The sequence below is a fragment of the Ambystoma mexicanum genome, chromosome 8 (assembly GCF_040938575.1).
Source record: "Ambystoma mexicanum isolate Mex_15411 chromosome 8, UKY_AmexF1_1, whole genome shotgun sequence".
NCBI lineage: Eukaryota > Metazoa > Chordata > Amphibia > Caudata > Ambystomatidae > Ambystoma > Ambystoma mexicanum.
The window spans coordinates 245,876,303-245,898,214 of NC_090929.1; positions in this window are offsets into that span (position 1 = coordinate 245,876,303).

Genomic DNA, 21,912 nt, shown 5'->3' on the forward strand with positions numbered 1-21,912 from the left:
GCCTTAAAAAAAGGAGAGGCTCTTCAGGTGGCTATCCGGACCACTACAGCAGTGTGCAGCGATTTCGACCAAGGAAGAGGATCCTCTGGCTGTAGAAGATGAGCTGGTTATCCCCACCAAGCTCAAGGGAAGAAGACTCCCGACTGGATCTTCTCTAAGTCATTGAAGGGAAGATAGCTTGGGACTGCAGCAGGGCTTCATCGGGATGGGGTAGTTGCAGCAGCCAAAAAAGGCGAACCTAGTTTGCTCCGCAAAGTAAAACACAAGAAGGACTTTAACAAAAAGAAATGGTGAATAAACCCAACCGGAGGCAAAAGAAAGACGATTTGGCCAAGCAGGTTTATGTTTGAGGCTAATATAATAGCCAAGAACAGTACCACGTTTATCTAATATAATCGCGGTAGAAAAGTTAGGGTAGATACCACTGCCACCAGCCAAGTCTAAATGTTAAAAGAGCGAAACAATGCTCTAGGAGGTACAGATTAAAAGGGATACAAATTAACCCTTTCCAGTACTCCATGCAAGATGGGGTGTACTGGATCTGTTGTAGATTGACGAAGTAAAGTTAATGGTAACTTTACCCTTTTCTGGGGGACAGTAGTCGCCTCAGAAATGGAGTCGAGGGAAGTCTCAAAGACAATCCTGTTCCACGGCACTGAAGGTGTTGTGTGACACACAAAAAGAAGGGGGCTACTGAAGTGGTGTACTTCAGAGTCCACAATCACAAAAACAGATAGAAACACATAGCAAAACACAGGCAAGAGTGGGTGAATAGCTCTCACTCTTACAAAGTGGAAAAAAATTAACTCCAAAAGTCCAGCAAAGCTGCTGGGGGACTCACTAGGTGAGGGAAATTAGCCATAGATGAGAATTCTCCCTAACAACCGCCCTCTCGGAAACAGCCCAACACCTAAGGGGTTGCCCGCTGCCTAAGTTAAAAGCCCGAGCTGAGCGAGGGTCGCTTAACAAGGGCGGTTGTACCGTTACCCACAGGGCTGCCCCGACTCAGAGGCACATATCACCATTAGCACCGTTTAGCTCCCTAAAAGAAACGTACCTTTGTTGTCTGGCCCAGCACTGTGCAGTGCTGCTCTCAGCGAAATCAATTTTCCATGTTGATGACTATGACATTATCAATATGAAAATGGACTTCTCTGACAGCAGCACTGCACAGCCCCGGGCGTTAAGAACCATTAGCACCCGTGAAAGAAACTACTCGGGTGCTAAGTGGGAAGGAGGAGTGGGGAAGGCAAAGGAAGCACCCGAAACCAATTAAAACGCTCAGAGCACTGGCTGTCCTTAGTTAATACAGCCCGTGTTACAAGCCTGTTTATTGGTTTACGGCACCGCAAAGTGTGCTAATGGGTTTTACCTATGCCTGGAGATGCAGCTACATGTTACTCAGTGCTTTCTCTGCTGGGAGGTAGGTCTTGGGAGAGTTGTCTACCCTTCTTTATTTATTTATTTATTTATTTATTTCTATAGCGCACCAGGCCCAGGGGCAACCGGGCACATCACTTAGATACAACATGATGAAAGCAGATCATGGCATTAATTACAATGTTTACAGGTGAGTTACAAAATTTACAAGTAGAATAATAACAATAGGAAGACAAACAGAATGTATATACAAGGGTATGTCAAAAGTACAAGTTAAGCAGTGAACCAGTGTAAGATTATCCGGATTTGCACACTGGATTCCCGATTCTAAATGTTGCACCGTTTTTGAGTCCGCTTGGATGTTGTGCATTCTATTTTCTTATGTTTGTCTTTGTTTGTTTTGGTTTATGATCTGTTCTCTTCTCGGTCTATTCTTGCCTTTTGTGAAACAAGTCATTTCCTTATACCCTCTGCAGAGCCAAGATGCTCTGGAGTGAACACGTGCTCCCTAAATCAATATAACAATCGATTCTGGTGCCTGGTTTGTGTCCTCCTTCGCTGCCCCCCACTTCGCTGCCTTTCCGTGACCGACATTTCTGGCCTCTTTCTTTTATCCTGTGTTTGCTTTGTGCAAATTCCCTTGTGGATCTAGGGCATTTTTTTTTCTTTTCAGCAATTTGGGCAAATGAACTGACTGTTCCTTTTGCTCGGCAAATTGCACTCTGCAGACCTCAGTGTGAGGCGGCGTTGCTGATGCAAGTAATTGGCCGAATAGAAAATGAGACTAAGGTGGCGACGAGCTCAGAACCTAGAGGGGCGTTGCGAATCTAGTATGGACCTCCGCCTACCCGCCTCCTCAACCTCTGACCCCATGACGCGTGCAACTGATTGGGCGAGATACAGCGTGCATAACGAGACTGCTGCCACCGAGTGCAAAGGGACAGTCAGGACACGGGTGAGTTATCGCGCATACAGATTGTCATTGAATGTCTGCGAGTCTGAAAACAGAAGTTCCAATTACACAACACAAACACATCCCAGTGCACAATACAGTGCCTTTGGTCAAGGCTATTTCACTGCTTGCAGACTATAAAACTGACAAATGAGCCGGAGGGTAAAACTGTACTTAAGGCTGTATTCTCTGAATTGCATTACGCCGTTATCTTGCGCGGGTGGTGGTAAATTGAACCGTGCAACATTGCACCTAGAGGTGATAAATCGCAACATGTGACATGTTCCTCCTGCCATGTGGGTTTCATTTATATGTGTGGGCACACCCATTATAAAACTGAACGACACAAATGCACTTAACAAGTAACAGATGTCAAGTCATACTATGACAGCCATCACGTGCTGTGTGCATTTATGAAAAACTGGAGCAAATAAACGCACATATGCAATTCAGTAAATCATTCTTAATCTACAGTTGGTGCATTTGGCATAATTCGGCCCCTACTGGTGTCAATACAGCTGTTTCCCTGGACAGAATGCCGCTCAAAATAACCATATGAAACTGAGGGGCGGTTTTACCAAAGCTGCCAGACAGCCGTTCATAGAACATACGTATTTTCAGAAAGCTAATCTCAAAGTATGCCAGCACCATAATCCAGTCTATGTAAACATAATCCAGTCTAGGTAAACATAATCCATGTAAACATAATCCAGTCTATGTAAACATAATCCAGTCTATGTAAACATAATCCATTCTAGCTAAACAATCTTTGAAAGTGTACGAGCAACGTCATTCCCACACCACTTTGTACAGCTTATAGAAAGCAAATATTCCAAGTAAACCAAATTCAACATGTATGCTTTAAACCCCCATAGTCTTGTGAAAAGCACATGAGTCTGGGTTATAGGGCTCTTAGGACGTCTTCCCTGATTCCAACCAGCCCTTATATGGGGGTGTGGGGGAACTGATGTGTGTCTCTTCCCCTTGGTGAATGCTTGCACGAGTTGATGAATGGCAGGTCTCGTGACTGCCCAGGTGTCCTTGGTTTGAGATCTTCCAGACAGCAGCTTTTTCGCTGGTTCCTTCATCTTGCCATTCCCAAAGCACCATTGTGGTGCTTTGTCAGCAAGCCTGATCATGGCGTGAGGCGATGGTGCCTCATTGATCACTGGCAGCAGCATTGGAGCCTGGCACTGCATTTCAGTAAGTCGCACAATGAAGTGTGCTTACTGTTTCATGGCAGTCACCAATGGCTGGCGGTACTGACTCCCTGCAAACATGATCCCGTTCTTGGGTGGTTTCATATTCGGGGATCTAGAAGGTCTGATAGATGGCATCTCAGTCCCTGTAGCAGACTGGATATTGCGGATTGGGGGCAAATGCTTTTCGGATGAGTGCAGGCTCCCACTGTAAGTGACTTTGCAAATGAACGATCATTAATGAGTGTACCTGATGGGCACTGGCAGGCGGGTGGTTGAAGAATGAATTATTTATCTGATTAAGGATTCCCCGGGTTTATCCTGTTAGTCTGGACAAGCAACGAATCAATCATCTATTAGACAGATATGTTTGCCCCTTTGACATACATGTGTGGAGCATGCTGCATATGCTACACACACTGCGGTGGCATCTAGAATAGTTAAGGGACTGTATATGATGTGGTACTTGAGCTGTCATGCTAGTTCATTCCTCCCCCACGCGGTTTAGGTTCTGTGACACCCTTCTGCTCGTCTTCCTACAATCTACATGAAGGCTTTCCATACGCATGCTAAACCCAGGCAAGGCCTATGTGTGTACCCTAATGGTAAAAGTCCAATGATGGGGTCGGGTTTTTCCTACATAAATATCCCTCCTAGAGTCCAGAGAAAGCTATTCTGCAAGCTGGCTGAGGGGGACTGGAAAGCCTTCTGCCTCATCGGAAAGATCTGCTGGAAGCCTTTACTAAGTCCAATATTCCTTATTTAATATGACATGTATTCAGAGATCATTAAATAATTATTACATTTGTGTTTACGTGTACACCCATTTTCAATTTGAACTTTATAAAGACAGCGTTTAACTCATTGGCGGGAGTGGGTGGAACATACAATGCTTTCTTATAGGCATTCTGGACGAACATACTCGCCCTTAGCACTTAAGGGTTTTTACACTGAGCAGAGAGAATAACAGGCTGAGAAATAACACACTTAAAGTATGCTATGATAAAATATGTTTGATCCGCTTTGAAATCCAAGTTTTGTTGTTATGGAATCACAAAGATGTTTTACTACTGCCAGCTCAGAATGTGTGTGTTAGTGTCTCGTGAGTGCGGTGTCTGTCTCATGGACTGTCTGGCTGTCATCATTCTTTCTCTTAGGGCTCTGAGCCCCTGACCTCCTCCTTCCCATTTGGTACATTCAAGCAACTGCTGAATATGGTGTGCTCTGGGCATCACCTTCTTGCCCACTGTGATGCCCCCTCACTGGATGAAACATTGACCAGTCTAGGAACAGCTGATGCACCCCAGGTGTAGGACCGTAAAGGTTGGAAAGGTGGGCTTTTTACACCGCAGCACCTAAGGCCTGGAACAATTTGCCTCCGAATCTTAGATTTCAGAAATCAATTGATTCTTTTAAGAAGAAGCTGAAAACGCTGATGTTTGTCTGATTCAGAAACTGGGTATCCCCTGGCTGAGGAGGTTAATTAATAGCTCTGTGTTTGTGTCTTGTCTCATCGTCGGTTTGCACGCTGATGCCTACGGGTCCATGGCATGCATATTATGCATGCATGAAAGTAAAGTAAAGTCTGTGCAACTTGCTCCACACCACTCTTATGATCTGATTTATGGCATTTTTAGGGTGGTACAAAGTCACACTGTACTGAGGCAAAATCACTTTGCACTGCAGAAATACACTTTGCACTGTTCTGTAAATCATGGTGTTTGGTGGCAGTGCAAAGTCACTTTGCACCACGCTAACAATTGCACATATCAGGCCCTTTATGTCTGGGACATACTTGCGTGATGGTGTGGACCAATAGCACTACCTGATGAGGAATTCCTACAATGTGAAGACAATCCACCTGGACACACACTTGTGCTGTGTAGAAAGAAGGAACATTGGTGCTCTGCTAGAGTCATGTGTTGTACATCTAGGCCTCTTTGCTCTCCTCCCAATGCAGGCCGTATGGCATGATGTTCCTGTACTGCCCTTGGAGCTGTGCCATATATGCCACCACGGCCCAAGCACACACATGCCAAGTCACAAAGTTCTTTCGAAGTACCTACGTATCCTGCCCCAGTGTTGGATTAGAAGAATTGTGCAATAAAGTACTATGTATATGCGCCTTTTGAACAACATCATTAGATCAGAAAACATGCAAACATGCAATCAGGAAGCTCACCATGTTGTCTGGTATGTATGTTTGGATAACTGTTCATTAGCCACAAGGTAAAACGATCTTTGCCCAGTACAACAAATGCCAAGAATACTACTTGATGCAGCCAACACACCTGGAAATGCTTTTGACATTAGGACATTATTTACTAAAGTGAAGCATATAGCAAATATACCTTAACTTGATGAATTCCTCTTAATAGCAGAATGCCAATGTTTGACCAATTGAGCTCGCTGATTGAGCCCGTATTCCATCTGCTAATTAACAAGGTCAATTCCTGGACTTATCTGAACATGGAAGTGCCCCATATCGTTTAAAGGTGCTAGCATTATCCCATGTTAAAAAGCCTCTTGTCACCCCAGGAGATTTAGAATCTGCCCTATTTTGTGTAGCCTCTACAGAAAGCTGTGACTCAATATCTCCAGAAATGTATAGTAGAGAAACTCATCAACGAACCCTTTGATTATCTTTTAATTGTGAGGTTTGTTACTTGATTTTAACTCAGTGAACTAATCTACAAAATACTTGTTGAAATGTATCTTGAATGCAAATTTATATAACATATTACTGGCAATATTTTCTTAATTAAAAACAAAAAACGAATGCCTTGGTGTTCCCCATTACTCGCAGACATCTGGGGTTATCTTAACAAATAATACAAGAGGGTGATGTCTCATGAGATAGCAGCATGAATATTACATTTATAATTTCCTTCCAGAGTACATTTATACCGTCTGTATTATACATGGAAAGATATATAGGCATGAAAGCTAGTCAACATCCTGAAAGCCTAGGATCAAGGATTCAATACATTTTATTTGTGGAGAGAATGACAACAACATATATCAAATATTAAGATTGACACAGACAACACATTACAATATATCACAATTACAAAATCATAAACTAGAATCAATTATATGTCTAAAACACAAAAATAAAGTACATCAAAGAGTCAGACATACATACATGTCTTCATTCATCTTTGACATTGTAACATATCTTGAGTGTAAACCTAATACAAAGCGAACAATACAGCATTAAAGTGCAAGAAATAATCAGAACACAATATACTGCTGAAGTAGTATACAAACCCCAAAATGTGCCATTTCAGGTCTTTTGGAAAATATGTCAATGGCCAATATTGACCATACACTACTTTAGGTAGTTTAATTTCAAACCATTAATATGTGGACAACAAGTGTGAACTATGAAGTGATTCGGGAAGCATTAGGAAACATATTACCACAAATATTCCCCTACTCTTTTTCACTGCTTTCTCTCCTCTCCTTTTTTATCTCCTCCCCTCCTCCCCTTACTTTCCTCTATGCATTTACTCTATCAGAATTGTCAGTGGACCTAGTTTGATAACAACCCTATTTGCTCTACCCCCCTCCTTTTACTTGCCCCCCCAGCACTATCTGAAATGTCATCTGGCCTAGTACGATAGTAGCTTGTTTTGTTCCTACCCTCCCTTTCTACACCCCTCTACCTCACCTTTTGTTAATCTCCAGCCGTACCAGAAATGTCATCAGGCCTAGTACGGTTGTTGCCTGTCTGTTTCCATTTCCTTCCCACTCTCCCCCTCCCTTCCTTATCTATGTCTTAGCTCTTTCACTATCTGAAATGTCACCAGTGCGAGTATGATAGTTAATTTCACATTCTTATTGTTCTTGGCCATGTAAGAATGTCACTGTATTTTCCCTTGCTGTCTCCCTTGCCTTGAAGTGCTTTGAAAGACATTGTGTATAGGCGCTATATAAATAAACTATCATATCATATCATACTGTATACCGATGACATCCAGTTTTGTCCGTCTTCTTCAGGACGAGCTAACTCACTCAGTCTATTAATGTATTTCCATAACTTCAAGGTAGAGACAGTGGTACAACTAAGCATACAAGAATGTTCCTGCCTAGTGCAGAAAAATCAAACAAATACATCACGGAAAATCTACAATCACCCTTTGTTACAAAGATTGTCACTCCCATTTAAACTAACCCAAGTATTGCATAAAGCAATGTCATGCCACTTGTCTATTTAGCCTACAATGCTTTTAAAGAAGGGTAATCTATAACCAGTGAACTGAATAGTCCAGCCCCTTTGATGAGCAGCAATTACCCTGGAGATGGATGGAGATGCAGACTTTACTCATACATCAATAATAGAGCCGACTTAGGAAGTTCACAAAAGGAAGTCTGTTTTAATATCAATTTTCTAAAACGGGGAGCATAACGAACATCAACGCAATCACTCACTCTTTTTACTTGAGGCATGTAAGAAAAAACTAAACTTTTATAAGCAATATTCGTCATCAGTGACGTTTAACCTATGTGTGTGCTAACGTCATCCTATGTGGCAAACTACAAAAACGTATACGTTTGAGTGATTGGCTCTGAGTGAATATCTAAGTATATGATCCATACTAGTCAAAAACATGTAACTATGTGATTGGTTACTTAACATCATGTGGGGCAACTAAGCCCTCCTTTAATGACCACTATGAACATCACTAAATACACAATGTCCCATTGGTTAACACACTATAGGACCTCTAAATATGCAGGTCCTCTACAATTGGTTGTCACTTTATCCTCCTTCAGTACTTTTCAACCTACGTGAGCAGCTTGCAGGCTGGCCATCCAGGTGCTGGTGAGGTTGCCTTAACTTTAGCATCCCACAAATTAACATATCAATCTATCATCACCTCAGTCGTCTACTGTCAATTAGGCTTTTGAAGCTCATCCTTGAGAGTTTTCTTAGCTCTGGGAAATTTAGGGAGTGAGAAGCACAGTCTGCCTTCATGCATAGGTGTGACCACCTCGTTCCTCCATCTTCATGCTTCCATGTGACTGGAGACCATGGAATTGAGCTTTTTCGTGCATATAACATTATTTTTTATTAAGCCTCTGACGTCTTTCTTGTTATGTTTGTGCCTTCTGAACAGGAGTCTTGTTCTTTCACACAACTATGTAGCCAATGGCAGTTCACTCCAGTTTGATAAGACCTTGGTTTCTTGGCTCGTCCAGCCTCGCCTTCTTGTAATTCAACTTGCTTTTTATCTTCAACACACTGAAATGAGGCCTTTTTGCTACTGTCCAACCTGCTATAATATGTTTTAGTGGAAACATCCATAGTACTCTCATTCCTATATATGCATACTTTGGCTCTTGCCACCATCTGTTTCAATATAAGCTTAAAGCTAGCTTTCACGATTACTTTGCTGCTTGTGTTTCTTTTGCGTCTGTAAACGTGTAAAATAACTTGATATCCTCATTTGTTTCTGTAGCATAAGCTTCTTCAGCCTGATCCCAAGATGTCACTTATTCAGGGAGGTCATTTCACCAAAATGCCACGGGTAGTGGAAATGACATCACATGACCCTTGACCTCTGATGACATCACAGAAAATTATTTCATTTGACCCCACCCAGAAGTGATATATTGAAAAGCGATGGAACACTACCTTTCACCCCTTGACAAAACAGGAAGTGGCATCACATAGCATTGTTTCTAAGTACACTACGAAAAATGTGGTTTTGATATCATTATAATGTGATATACATTTCATACAAGAATGGATTACAATATATATCATTAAGATCAGTGTGTATAGGCCGATATTACCAAATTACTGTGAATGCAAGCAGACGTCCATGGCCAGATGATAATGATGTGTTATTATATAGCACTTAAGCTTAAGTGCTTTATATATCAAAAATATACATACAATATCACCCAATTTGTGTTGGTACTCATTTATTGACCTCAGAAGGTTGAAAGGCTGAGTTGAGCTGTTTAATAACCAACTAAAGCAGTGGCTCACACCCTGAAGTGTGCCTGAAATAAACCTTTAATGAGTTTAGCTATTATTGTATAGAATTCCAGAAAGAAACACTATTTGGAATTCTTGTTCTTTCTTATTTAGGGTCACTTTATTTTAAGAGGCCTGAACAAGAAAGCCAGTAACTCCAGAAGCAGAGCCACATGGTGCTGACCACAGCCCAGGAGCTGGCATTTTTCTTTTTTTTAGAGGTAGCAAGGAGATCACAGGGGTAGCAAGGGAGACCTCAGGGGTCGCAGTTGTGACCCCTGGCACACCGCTAAATGACATCCCTGCACTTATCCTTATCACTTTCTTGATGCCTTATAGAATAGCTGCATTCTCTTGTTACAGCATCTCTTCTATGTACGTCATCTTCAGTTCTGTGTGTCATATACTGGCGATGATTAGTAGTGTTACCAATCATCCATGCCACTTATTGGCTCTGCTTGTTCAGGGATTTCATTCAAATGGTCATCATATTTCTTGGTATACAGATATAGTTTTCTCAATGGGTACCTTGGTTCCCAGATTCTTTTAGATACTGGCACTTTCACTGGTACTGGACTGAGTCTATACTCTGCTCTTTGTCGATTCAACTGTTCAGTGTATGTCACATACTCTCGTTTCCAGCATACAGGTAAAAGGGGCAGGTTTGTTTAGGTGGGGGTGGTTGGCTCCTGCTCTACACGTTCAATCAAGCTTAGATGTGGACAACCGCCATCACCGTTTGTCGATTTTAATCTTTGATGTATGTTGTTGTCATTCTCTCCACAAATAAAAGTAATTGAATCCTTGATCCTAAGTTTTCAGGATGTTGACTAGCTTTCATGCCTACATATCTTTTCATGTATACTACGGTATAAATAGACACTGTAAGGAAATTATCCATGTTATATTTATGCTGCAATCTCGTGAGGCATCATCCTATTTTCTTAAGTGACATCTGATTGATTATTTTTGCCGAAATAGTATTTGCACACCCGATAAATTGAATTCCAATTCATAATATCTAGATGCTCTCAACACAGTCCTTATCGTGGTGAAACAAATAGTTGCCATGTGCTCCCTCAATATGTTGTTCTGTAATTGACAAAAGTGAAATGTGAGACCTTGTTTACATAAGTGTGTGCCTACTATGCACGTTGGTATGGAACATTACATCTTTTCTCTCTATGATTCTTTCGCTTATACAGGGTTCTATGTGACCCTTCCAAAATTCATATATTGTGAAAGTCATTTCACACATATTTTCCTGAATCTACTCCATCTGTTATGTTTGAGCAGCAAACCATGCTCATGCTGAACTGTCTTTTTCAGGGTTTCACCTCAATGGTGACTTCATAATGTCCCAGTATATCTTTTTTGCACAATGGCAGTTTTTATCCCTACATTTAAGACCATGCAAAATTGCACTTGCCATGGTGAAAAGATTTTCTAAAGTGGTCCCAGTGTTTTTTGCACTACCTTTGACATAGTGCTAATTACGTGCAACATTGCACTTATACAAGTGGGAAAAATAACTGCAGTTGATGTAGAATATATGTGATGCATAAGAGACAAGAGGAGTATCTGTTTTTATGGTAAGTGCAGGGTTATGTTATGTTTTTAGGATTTGTAGTGCACACCACTGCTATTTGCATGGTCTCCAGACACTCTGGTAGATCTGGAAGGGAATGTGAGGGTTTTATTAGTTGGGAGGAGAAGGCGGGCACAATTGTGTTATGGTAGATTATAAGCATGCTATGTGTTAAGGGTAGGAGGCTTTGAAGAATAGAGGCCTACTTTGTGTCCAGATGTGCTGCCTTGTGCCTGCAGTGTGGGCATATGTTTTCCACAGGCTGAGTATGGCTGCTGTGGTTAGAGATGTACGTTTATGATGTTTGAAGTATGGGGAGGTGGTCTTACTTTTTCTTAAAAACATGCACAGTTGACTAGTTTGTATTTGTGTGTGGTGTGTAAATTAGAGAGCCGGTGCCGAGACAGGATCAGCGAATGGTGAATTATGAACAGAGACTGATTGGAGATTGACTCGCGCTTGTGTATCCTCTGAAAGGCGAGCTTGACGGCGACCATCTGTCCATCACTTTTGAGAGGTGAGAGCTGTGAGTCGTGTGGCATGAGACAAGTGCAGGCAAGGAGAAGCTGTTTGCCCGCTCGCCCGCACCCACGTGTTGCTGTCTAGCGCTATTCTACAATTCGCGTTAGATTGGGTTTCTTACACCTGTTCACTTGCTGATTACCCTGCTGTTTACCCTAACGCGGATACAGAGATTCTATCCACTCTGAGTACCTCAGGTCCGTGAGCTCGGCCTGATTTCACTCGGCTAAATGGAGATGCTGAGGGGGGGCCTTTAAAATTATTTATATTTCCCAGTGAAGCCCGTCGGTGTCACAGGCACTGGCGGCTGTTTTGTGGCTGTTTGGTGCTGTCGTGTGAGATAAGGAGAAATAGGTCTTAGAACCTTGATGGAGTAACACTATTTGGAGACATTAGAAAGATTAAACAAACGTCTAAAAATCTGTGTAAAACACTCAAAGATCGTCTATTGCAACATGCTGCAGATCCTGGGGCCTTTTGGGCTATCGTAAAAAGACAAGATACCCATTTGGTTACCACTCCATCAAACGCAATTCTGGACCAAGTTTGGTTGGACTTCTGCGGCAATAGATTTGCCCTTAAATCATCTCAGGGGGGGTGACAACATTATTGACAGTATACCAAAACGTTGCACTGTTAAATGGGAGCCCTCCCTTGAGATTGACACTGTATTGGATCTTATCTTAAAATGCAAAAGATCTCAAACACCCAGCCCTAATGGGCTAACTAATAATACATTTAAGTCTGAACCAAATCTATGGGCCAACCTATTATACTATGAATTTAAGGACATTCAAAAATCTGGGGTCTGCCCAGACTCATGGTCATTAGCAAATGTCATACCGATCTTTAAATGTGGCAGTAGGTCCGACCCAACAAATTATTGGCCTATCGCCTTGATTGACGTACATTGTCAAATATTCTCTGCCCTACTTCTCTCTCATCTTAAGGAATGGGAAAAAAAAACTGTCATCCTTTGAGCCTCTTCCAGACAGGCTTTCGCAAATTTCACTCTACTAACATCAATGGCATTGTGGTCAAAAGCATTCAGGATGCTGGCTGGAGTACGGACAAGGGCCCCATTTGTATGGCCTCAGTGGACCTCTCGGCAGCCTTCGACTGTGTTGATTGCCAAAGGCGGTGGCACAAGCTTGCATTATGGGGACTGCTGAGGGGCTTATTGAGTCTGCTGGAAGGGGTTTATAACAATTCTGGTATTAGAATATGCCTAAACCAAAAGGGCGACATGTCATCTATTGTCTGCACACACTGTGGGGTTAGACAGGGGTGTGTCCTAGCTCCGTTGGTATTTAATCAGTATGTGTCTGATGCAGTTGAATATCTGGACAAGGAGGGACTTCTAGCCCCAAGAATGGGCTTCACTTAGATCGTATGGATGGCCTATGCTGATGCCTTTTTGTTGTTCGATTGCACCAAGGTGGTGCTCCAGCACCTCTTGGATATTTTTGTCAACTATGCCAAGATTAATGGCCTGATTATTAATCCCTCAAAGAACAAAATCCTCGTACTATCCAAAGGACCTCATAAGAAACCAAGCCATTTTTGGAATTTGGAGGGGGCAGCGGTGGCCACCTTAGCAGCCTTATATATTTGGGCTATTATGTTGGTGCACATAGGGGCTCAAGAGGGCAGCTTAATGTGCTTCTTAATAAAGCTAAGGCATTTGAAAATCAGATCTTAAAAATCGACCGCAAATACGGCTGATTTTCCATAAAACCAGCCCTCCTCTTCTTTGAAGGGAAAATAGCCCCCAAACTGACACATGGCTTGGAACTATTTATGAAGCTAACTGTGTCCAAACTGGACACTATTGAAGGTGCAATTTGGAGACGGGTCCTTTGTCTACCGACTGCGATCCCTTTGACTGCAATCCAATATGAATTATGATACGTCTCCTTAAGGTCTCGTGTGCATTGGAGGATGCTCACACTCTGCACAAAAATTAAGGATCCACTACCTAACACTTTATATGAATTAGTTGGAAGCAGCCTTGAGCTCTCGGGTTTCCTAACCATATCCTGCAATTCGTGTGAAATGATCCTTCAAAGTGTTAATTCCGATTTAGAGCAACTAATCACCAATCCAATGAAAACCAAAAAGAAGTTGCTGGACTATGACTTGTGTCTCACTGTAGACCGTTTTCATTCATATAAATCAATGAATCATCTATCACACGAACATAAGAAAAGAGGATCTCTTTGCCAAATACTCACTTTGTTTCCAAATAGAATTCATCAATCCTTTCTGTTACGATTACGATGGAATATCCTTCCTACCTTAGATATTACGTTGAGAAGAAATCAAAACAAGGTGGATCTATGTATGTTTTGCCACTTAGTACCTGAAACGGCCAAGCATTTTATTCTATATTGTACTCAACTTAACACCTTAGGAGACTCGTGCCTAAGTCTTTTGAAGGACCTATACTCAGGCCAACCTGCTGATCTTGTGTTGCAACGCTGTTTATGTATTCAAAATACATGAGAGAGACTGCCACTGTCTGGATTCATCCTCAATCTTCAATTGGACTGCCCTAGATAAACTGTGTGGCTATAAAAACTATACATGTCACGTTTTTCATCTGCTCTATGGTATGTCGGCTTTGTCTCCTTTTTATTCTTGTTTGTTTCTCTTTCTTCTCTTACTCCTTTACTAATAACATAGGTAGGTACATGTCTACCCTCTTAACGATTTTTCTTTTAAGTAACTGTTTTATGATAATTGCTGTATTGTTCTGGCTTCTGTCCTGCCGATCATTTTACTCTGTATCATTCTAAATTATTTTTTATAAAGGTTTAATAAAACCATATACAATAAAAAAAACAAAAAACAAACAAATCTTAGCTGTTGTGTCATGGAGACCGTTTTTTCCAAGCCTTCTAATATGTGTACTGTGGTTAACCATGCCGAAGGGTGGTAACATCGTGTAGGACAAAAGAGCAGAGCATTTGTTATATCAGCACATTAATTGAGAACAACACCAGCAAGACATGCTAAGCAAAGTAATGCTACTTAAATTGTACCTATAGGAGAAGAGTGGTATACAGTGTAAACCTTTGAGAAGAGAAGAAATAGGGTGCATCGAGAGAGGGGGAGTCAAACATTGGAAATGTTCCTCTTATGATAGAGAATGTTCACAGGCTGTTCTTAAGTTTTAGTTTGGAATTGCAACTCCTCTGATGTCTTCTTTGGTTTGTTCTGTAATATTTTTGGGAACACATCTGTCCAGTGCTTATCAGGACACCACACAACCTTTGCTTTTATTTGCCTACGGATACCACCACAGAATCAATGCATTACCAGAAACCACGTACAAACACACACAGTCACCAAGGATTGCACACGTGCCAGACTCTGCTTCCAAGCTAGAGCATGGCAATTGTCATCATCTGAAAGGAATATGACGTTAAATGATTATGTTTTATCCAAAAGCAGATTCTTCCAAAATGTGTTAAACATCAGACATGTATTAACCGGCTTGAAGCTCATTTGTGTGAGTTATTTAACATGTGTCATGAGTAATGAGGCTCAACGGGTGGCTACATTTGTATTGATTTGTTAAATTTAAAGTTTCGTGAGTGTGAACACAGCCCAGAGGCCACGTATTGTTGACTAACAGTAAATGAAAACAGAAATAGATCAGTTTTTGACAGTTCTATTCAATCTCAAGGGCACACTGCATGGGAAATGGAAAAACATATACTTTAATGATTAGTAAGAAAAATGCATATTCAATCGTAATCTCTTCACTACAAAACCTCTGTCTCACCTTCGGCCGTTTTTTTCTGATTCAAACCCAAATTCATGACACCCGCAGACATATATTTCTGATTTCTGACAGGAACAATGGGCTGGAAAGGGCAACATTAATCGGTAGCAGATGAAATAGGCAAATCTGCCTTCAGTTAAATGTTGCCCATGGGCTGCTTTCTGACTTCTTTTGCCATTTGTTTTTGGTGATTTGTTCCCCCCTAAAATTTTGCTTTTCACAGAAATGTTTTGCCCCTAAAAACGGAATTTCGGAAAAAAATCTAAATTTCAGTTAGGGAAATATGCATACTTTTGTTTTTATCCATGACATGTCATTTCTAAAGGCAGAATAATTGGTTGACCCACAAAAAAATGAAATTACGTAGAAAAACTTAATTTCAGGTGGAAAAGAAAGACCCTTGAACGGCCAAATGTGCACAGTGGAAAAAATGGTGAATTGGAAGAAATATGACCAGATTACGCCATGGCAATTTTCGCTGATTTCACCTACGCCACACATATCACTTATCCTATGGGTGCGTTGACAGTATAGGCATTTCAGCCCTTTGAAATGTTAGCACTCCACCCATTTGATACTTAGTAACAATGATAGGACGCTTTATAGGCTGTTCCTAAGTAGTTGTCTGTGACTTCTTAACCCTTGATGTACTCTTGTCTTTGTTCAGCAATGTTGTTTCAAAGAAACACGTGCATGCTTATCAGGCCACCACACATGCATTCTTTTACAGAGGTGAAGCCAGCACAAAATCAACGCATGCACAGGTGACATGTGAATGCACATCTTATAGACTACCTGATTCCAAGCTTAGAACAATGTTATAATCGAATAGCAGTGTCTATTAGAATCTCTAAATACAGATTTCCCATCCAAGGTCAGATTTCTCCAAATGTGTGCAATATATATCTTATTGGAGCGCACTAGCGAGAGTTATTTAACTTGCCTCGTGGGTATTGAGGATAAAAGGGTAGCTAATGTTTATTGATTTGTATAATTTACATTTATTTTCGTTTTTTTTGACAGCCTAACCCACTGACAATTCGTTAATGCCTCCTTTAAATAGAGTGCCGTACCAGACGAACTGAAACGCTCCTGGGTTACATCATTGCTCAAAAAACCAGGCCTCGCCAAAGATGACCCCTTGAACTATAGGCCTATTACCAACTCAGCCTTCTTGATGAAGATCCTGGACCGAGTTGCCTATATACAAATAGCTAAACACATAGAAAGCCACCCAATTCTTAACTGTCGGCAATCAGGCTTCAGAGCGGGTCATAGCACTGAAACGGCCCTCCTGGAACTAAAATCCAGGTTGCTTTTCAACATAGATAAGGGAGTATCCGCTATGCTCATGTTGCTGGACCTTTCAGCTGCTTTCGACCTGGTTGACCACACGTTGTTGGTCACCAGGCTAGAACAAGTGGCAGCTTTTTCCACCAAAGCCTCTCAGTCGGTGGCTTCTTTTCTCAAAAACTGGGTCAGTTGTGTATGCTCAGACCTAGCTGAAGCAGACACAATCCCGATTGAGTATGGAGTCCCACAAGGAGCAAGTCTTTCGCCCTGTTTTTATAACATCTTTAGTGTCCCCTTCTTCTCTATGTGGTGCATGAAAATATCGGGTTCACTAATTTTGCAGATGATACCCAATGTATCATTCCCCTTACGGGAGACCACACACAAGATGAAGAGCGCATAAACAAAGTCTACACCTGTATCGAGAATTGGATGGTGCAAAATGGACTGGCGCTTAACAGAACTAAAACGGAGCTCATGGTTGTGGGATCCTCTAATCGGATCTTAAAACTTGACCCCGGGTATAGCAAAATTCAGCTTGGCGAAGTCAGACTAGACACACTTAAAAAAGTGAAGTCGTTAGGGGTGTTTCTTGATCAACACCTCTCTATGAATGCTCACGTGGGAAGTGTTGTATCAGGGGCAGCCTACTATCTTAAACTCTTCACTCACCTTAGACCCATGATTTCTCAGGCCAACGCCGAAACACTGGCGAGAGCCATAGTAGGCGCAAAAATGGATTACTGCTGCAGTCTGCTGACTGGTATCAGCAAAAGGGAGATTAATTGACGGCAAGTTATCCAAAATGGTGCTGTGAGGGTAGTCACAGGCCTCTCCAGGCGGGACCATGTTACACCAGCAAGAAGAACGTTACACTGGCTACATGTAGAGGCTAGAATCCAGTATCATCTTATGCTCCTAACATTCAAGAGCCTCCTGTGCATTATGCCCCGTTACATCAGCGAACTCATTCTGCCTAAGTGTTCTCCTCGTGTTCTAAGGTCTCAGGATACTGATATGCTCTTAATCCCAAAAGCAAATCTTTGAAAGTGGAAAGGGGTGCATTTGCCACAGCAGCCCCTACTGCATGGAATCGCCTTCCCCTGACCTTAGATTGGAACCGACTCTTGAGGCCTTCAAAAGAAAGTTAAAAACATGGCTCTTTGAATAAAGTCCAGTTGATTTCTCAGTTTTCTCCCCTAGCTCTTTCTGCGCTTATATGTTTCTTGTTGTCTAGTCTCGTCCGCACCATCATGCCCACAGGTTCATTGCTGCGCAGTACAAATGCAATAAAGTAAAGTAAAGTATTGTTACTTACACAGGGACTGCGTTACCCTCACAAATTATATTCTGAAACTTTAAATCTGGTTAACGTAGGCTAAATAGTTTTTCAAGAAGGGGTTCACTCCTGCTTGTCAACTTAAATAATTCAAATTCAAATCTCAGAATAATGCTGTAGTCAAAAAATAGTGTTGCTTTAAACACTATGAGGCCGATTCATGGAATTATTGTGCGCCGTGCAAGTGTGCGAAAGCGTGCGAATCGCAGTGCCAGCGCGAAAATCGTAGCGCAAGCGTGCGAAAGCCGCGCACATCGATTCATGGAAGTCCGTGCACGTGTAAATCCTGGGATGTGCGCTAAAATCCTGCGTGGCGCACGTGGGTGCACACGTCATCAAATGGCATGGGCTACGCGCAAAGCGAAAGAGCACATAGCGCAGCGCACACAACAAAAGTAGGCGGAACACAGGAGTATGGCTGGCCTATGCGGACGTAACATGCGGAATGGGGAAGTACAGGAGGCAAATGCGCAGAACGCCCACACGCACGCCTACAACACGTATTCATGGAATCGAACAGGGGAAACGCGTGTGTCAAAAAAGACGCGCTAATCTGGAAACACGTACGCCAGCAGGAAGCAGGCGTATGCGGCCCTGCGCTGCATAAATTGCGCACAAACAACAAACAAGCTCAGATGCTACGATGAATATACCATTCATCGCAGCAGTGGTTGTGGGACACCGCAGGAGGAGGAGGATAGCCAGGCCCAGAATTTTTACACCCAGGACCAGCCTTTTTGGGATGCCTGATGACCAGGTGTATGGGAGGTACAGGTTCCCACCACACATAATACTCGACCTAGTGAGTGAGTGGGAGGATGACCTCACATCATCCACCCTGTGCTCCCAAGCACTGAGCCCCTTGGAAAAGGTGCTCAATGTACTCCACTTCTTGGCCACTGGTTCATTTCAGCGGACAAATGGCATAGTAGGGGGGTGTCACAGGCCACGCAGTCACGCTGCCTAAACCAGGTGTTGGCCATCATGAATGCACGCTCTTCAGTCCGCAGGCACATATACATGCCCAGAACACCTGCAGAAAGGCAGGCTGCCGTCCAGGACTTTTACGGGGTGGCACACTTCTCCAAAGTGCTAGGTGCCATTGATTGCACCCATGTGGCTCTACGTCCTCTCAGGGCAACTGAGCCAATCTATAGAAACCGCAAGCACAGGCATTCCATCAACGTGCAAGCAGTATGTGATGCCAAGGGAATCATCACCTCAGTATATGCCAACTATCCAGGGTCCACCCATGACAGTTTCATTTTCAGAAGGTCACCCCTAAACCAGGACCTAGAAGCTGGGCGGCATGACGATACATGGCTGCTTGGTGAGTATAAATGTCTCTGCACATACATGCATGTCAGATACTGAGTAATGTCACAACCCCACTAATGGTACCCATCATCACCTCCCCAGGGGACAGTGCCTACCCTCTGAGAACCCACATGATGATGCCAATTCGGAACCCCAGCACACCACCCGAGGTAAGATACAACACTGCCCATATTGCAACCCAGGGCATAGTGGAGTGCACATTCGGAGTGCTCAAGTCACGCTTTCGCTCCCTTGACAGCTATGGTGGGCAGCTGCTATACGCGCCCCCAGTAGTGTGCAGGATCAAAGTGGCAGCATGTGTCCTGCACAACGATGCAACATGCCGGGGCCTACGGGTGGACATGGTGGTGCCCCCACATCCCCAACCACATGCACGGCCACTGCGCATGGGAGGGGAAAGGGCACGTGGTGAGGCAGCCCGTACGCAGCTGGTGGCTAATTACTTCACCTAAAATCACACCCCTGTGGAGTGCACACAGCCCTGGAACATACCAGCTGACAATCAATGATGATGACATAACGGACAGTCAACTGTCACAACCATACCAGTCTGAGATTGGTCTCCTGGAAGTGTTACATTGTGTGCATCCCTACCTACTGAAAGACAACCAATGCTGTGTCACAAAAAGCCACACATTTATGCTGCATGAATGATTACCCCCTTGCAAAATACAACATGAAAATAGTGTCATGTCACCCAACCCCTCCCCATCTCAGCTACCCAACACACCAGGGCATGTCATGCAATGTGAAACCAAACAAATGAATGCACAACACATGACACAAGTGTCACAAAGGGCACTGTCCCAAATGGAAACAGGCCACAGACAATATGCTCCCAGTAATCAATAACAAACAGCACACGTGAACAAATACTTACCAGCAACACAATACAGCAACACAGGATGAAACAGGGCAAAAATATGACAGTACAAAATCAAAGTACTGCAAGTCTTACAACCTGAATAAGCCAGCACATCGACCCCTTCCAACTGAAGAGGGTTGCTGTCAGGCAAATGTGTCAGCGTACTGCATACAACATGAACTGCATCTGCAAAGGAGACGGCCTTGTGAAGACATGAAGAAGGTACCTGTGAATAAGGAGGAAGACATGGATGCACAAGAACATATCAATACACCATGCAGTTTTCAATACAACAACAATCCCCACTAGGGATGTCCACACAGTTTTGACCATAGACTGCCCACAGAGCTCATGGGAGCCCAATGTCACTGTGTAAGTCACTGTCACTTGGTCACCCCCTTTGAAAGCCCATGGAAAGGGGAAGAAGGAGGGGTGTGTGTGTGTCAGGAACCCAAGCATCTAACCCAAACACAGGACAAGCCTGCATGTGCCCAGCCGGAATACACAGTGGCTGCCCACGGGAGCCACACAAGGCAACACACTGTAAAAAAGAACAAAAAACAATGGCCATGTGTGGGCCAGGGGTGGGGGGAGGCCATCCAGGAGGATCTACGACAGGGTGCACACCAACACCCACCTGCGTGGATGTTGCGAAAATAAAAAAACCTCCATGGGCTCATGGCCTGCACGGCTACACCAATGTGGGAGAACTGCTGTCACTCTCTTCACCCTCTGCTGCTACATCAGGAGGTGGCGGTGCTATGGGAGGCAGCCCACGCAAAGCCCTGGTATGGTCCTGCATGGCAGCAAGCATGCGGGTGTGGAAGGTCTTGTTCTGGAGGATGATAGCACAGAGATCCCCATGCAGCACCTCAGGGGTTGCCTGCATTTCTGCACGCATGGCCTCGCGTGATGCCTGGATCTCCTCACGAGTTGCCTGCAGCTCAGCTGAGAGCGAACGTGTGAGCTGCTGCAGCTGCTGTTCTGCCCTAAAATTTCAGGAAGCCGCATGTTCTACCAGATTCTCCCTGAGGAAATGGAGTTCTAACCTCAGGGCTTCCCTGTGGCCCTGGGACTCTACAGATATGGCTTCGTGCAGAGTCTCCAGTGCCGCCCGTCGGTCCCTGTTGGACGCCAACATATCCTCCCTGTGTGATTGGCAAATGGACTCTGTTGTCTGCTGTTGGAGCTCCATCTGCCTTTCAGGGGGGAGAATGGAAGTGGCCACCCTATCCATTGCCTGGGCCATCATTTCAACCGATGCTCCCTGTTGTGCTGCTATACGGTACATGGAGTTTTCCCATACAGTAGTGCCTGGTGGCGCACGGCCACCGGGTCAGCGGGCACCACACCTGTTTGGGGCAAGGCAATCTGCACCTTGCTGTTCTGGCACTGCCTGAGGCTGCAGGACTGCATTCCCCCTCTGATCTGCTGGCCCAGGAACAGGGTCAGATGTTGTGGAGTATGACCCTGCATCTGTAACTGCCAAAGGTAGAGTTACCAACACTGACGTCCCTATAGAGGGGTCTACCCCTGGTGCAGGTGGGTTGGACAGAACAGCATCCCTGCCAGAAACACTCACCTGCGACAACACATAAGTTTCATCATCCGATTCAGCACCTGAATCATAGAGGTCTGGGGAGGTGCACCCAGAGAC